Source organism: Panthera leo, chromosome D1 (genome assembly GCF_018350215.1).
Source record: "Panthera leo isolate Ple1 chromosome D1, P.leo_Ple1_pat1.1, whole genome shotgun sequence".
In the NCBI taxonomy this organism is placed as follows: Eukaryota; Metazoa; Chordata; class Mammalia; order Carnivora; family Felidae; genus Panthera; species Panthera leo.
The window spans coordinates 20,777,504-20,780,791 of NC_056688.1; the positions used below are offsets into that span (position 1 = coordinate 20,777,504).

The 3,288-nt window shown below is 39.3% G+C and overlaps 1 pseudogene; it reads right to left on the bottom strand.

Moving 5' to 3' along the window:
• Positions 1-2,135: 2,135 nt before the first annotated feature.
• LOC122201579 lies at positions 2,136-2,202 on the bottom strand (annotated as a pseudogene).
• Between the last annotated feature and the right edge of the window lie 1,086 nt (positions 2,203-3,288).

Sequence of the window (3,288 nt, forward strand, 5' to 3'; positions counted from 1 at the left end):
CCTTTAGTATTCTTTTTTTTAAAATTTTTTTTTTAACGTTTATTTATTTTTGAGACAGAGAGAGACAGAGCATGAACGGGGGAGGGGCAGAGAGAGAGAGGGAGACACAGAATCGGAAGCAGGCTCCAGGCTCTGAGCCATCAACCCAGAGCCCGACGCGGTGCTTGAACTCACGGACCGCGAGATCGTGACCTGAGCTGAAGTCGGAGGCTTAACCGACTGAGCAACCCAGGCGCCCCTAGTATTCTTAAAGTGTATTGCTTTAGCTACCACAATTCTGGATCCATTATCACAAACATTAAAAAGATTAAACCATCAGCTACAAGGACAATTACCTATGTTAGCATCTTCTCTGAGTGGGCAGCCATCACCAAAAACAAAATAAAACAAAACAAATTGTTTCTTTCTGGTTCTCAAAACATTAAATGCCATCTTTTGTTTCAAAACTCAGGTGCCTCAGAACTGCTGGTGAAATTTCTGGGTTTTGAAAAAAAATTACTAGGTACAAAACTGAAAACTAGTATACAGATTCAGAAGAGTGTTAGGAAATCTCCCATTGCTTTTTAACGTTTTATTTATTTATTTATTTATTTATTTATTTATTTATTTTTGAGACAGGGAGAGACAGAGCATGAACAGGGGAGGGTCAGAGAGAGGGAGACACAGAATCTGAAACAGGCTCCAGGCTCTGAGCTGTCAGCACAGAGCCCGACGCAGGGCTCGAACTCACAGACTGCGAGATCATGACCTGAGCCAAAGTCGGCCGCCCAACCGACTGAGCCACCCAGGCGCCTCTCCCATTGCTTTTTAAAGAGTCTTAGGTTATCACCACATTTATAGATTCAGAACATTATTCTGATGTATCGGTTTTCTGTTCTCCAAAGCTTCAGCTGAGATTACAAATTCAAGTATGAAATTTGTGGTTGACCCAAGTCAGAAAAAAGTATGAATTTCTCAAAATAAAAAAGATGAACAATATTTTTTAAATTATCAAAAAATAAAAATCAAATTAAAAATAAAGATAATAACAATCAAGGCAAACATTTGCATAGCGCTCACTGTGTGCCAGGCACTATTCTCAGTGTGCTTATGCGTCTTTGTTATCTTTACAAGAGCCCTGGGCAGTAATATTATTATTATTATTGTTTCTATTTTATAGACAATGAAACTGGGACACAGAATGGTGAAGAAACTTGACCAAAGCCATATCAATACTAAATGAAAATTTCAACCCAGGAAATATGGTTTCAGAGATTGAGTTTGAGAAAATAGCATTTCTGAAAGAAGAGGAAAGATTTATAGAAGTACAAAGAGAACCACAAAGGAGGGCTATGATGTCCAAGGAAGGGTTTGGTCCAAATATAGGCCTGGCTTCTGCATGCCTCTTTACCATAGCTAGATAATCCTTTTCAGATGCCATTCTTCTTCTTCTTCTTCTTCTTTTTTTTTTAATTTTCTTTATTGTTTATTTTATTTTTGAGAGAGAGAGACAGAGTGTGAGTGAGGGAGGAGCAGAGAGACGGAGGGAGACACAGAATCTGATGCAGGCTGTAGGTTCTGAGCTATTAACACAGAGCCCGACATAGGGCTGAAATCCATGAACCGTGAGATCATGACCTGAGCCAAAGTCGGATGCTTAACCGACTGAGCCACCCAGGCACTCCAAATGCCATTCTTCATCCCATTCCCATGACCAAACCTGACCTACAGCAGAAGGTAATCTCCTAAAATCAAGTGGTTCAGTTTCCAATCTCAGTAAGTTCTGAAGACTGAACTTTGGCCTGCATCCTGAGGTCCAGATTTTTTTCTTCAGTCCCCAACCTTCCACCAACTCAAACTTAAATCTGTAATAACTGGGCCTTTGCCAGATCTCCTCCCAGGATTGGAGTTTTGTCCCAACATCATCCTGGTAGCTGGAACATTTCCTACTGGTTGATTATCTACATGGATGCTACATGCCTACCTGCTTGGCTCCTGACTATCACCGGCCCCAGATTCTCTGTGATGGTTTATTTTCATCTTTTGGGATCCTCTGAAATTTTATTTTGTTCCATCTGTGGAACTTCACATTGCCAACTTCACATTCTTCCCAGTGTCTCTTTCTGCTGTAAATAACCACAGATCACTATTATTTCCTGGGGTCTGGCAGAAAAAGTAGATGAAATACTACACTTGATCTTAGCCAAAAGGCCGAGAAGCGATTAAAAGTAGATGAAATAAATACGAGCTAGCACATATATGGTATAATAGCTTGGAATCACAGTAATCTACATAAAGTAGACGGAACACTGATAACATTTACACAGTGATTTTAATTTCCCATCTTCCAAGTTATATAACTCTAGTTAATTTATGAGGTAAACAGGCCCTAAGTGAATATTTTTATGAGAGAAATCTAGTGCAGTTCTATGATATGTAACCACTAAGCACAAGTGATCTCATTGCATTTTTGTACTGAATCATCATTTCTTGTGTTTTGGAACTTGCTTGTGCTATAAGTTGGGGCACAGGTAGTCTTTGTCAAATTCGGTATAAATGATAGAAATCAGCATTCATAAACCTTTAATGGTTGAGGATACCACTCTTTTCCACTGTAGGGATACCCAGGGATTACCTTACATGAAGTCAGGCTACATTATAGAAGTTTAGCAGTAGCAAGGTGGTAAACTGTCCCAAATCATCCACCCTGTTATCTACCCGAAAATCACCATTGGAGAGTAATTATTTTTGACCTTGGATTATTCTGAGTCTTCTATAGTCCCCCTTTAAATTCAAACATCCAAATTGGTAGGATAACATTTAAAGTTATTCTTTCTGAATATCCAATGGAAAAAAGACAGTCTCTTTAACAAATGGTGCTGGGAGAACTGGACAGCAACGTGCAGAAGATTGAAACTAGACCACTTTCTCACACCATTCACAAAAATAAACTCAAAATGGATAAAGGACCTGAATGTGAGACAGGAAACCATCAAAACCCTAGAGGAGAAGGCAGGAAAAGACCTCTCTGACCTCAGCCGTAGCAATCTCTTACTTGACACATCCCCAAAGGCAAGGGAATTAAAAGCAAAAATGAAGTACTGGGACCTTATGAAGATAAAAAGCTTCTGCACAGCAAAGGAAACAACCAACAAAACTAAAAGGCAACCAACAGAATAAGAAAAGATATTTGCAAATGACATATCGGACAAAGGGCTAGTATCCAAAATCTATAAAAAGCTCACCAAACTCCACATCCGAAAAACAAATAACCCAGTGAAGAAATGGGCAGAAAACATGAATAGACAC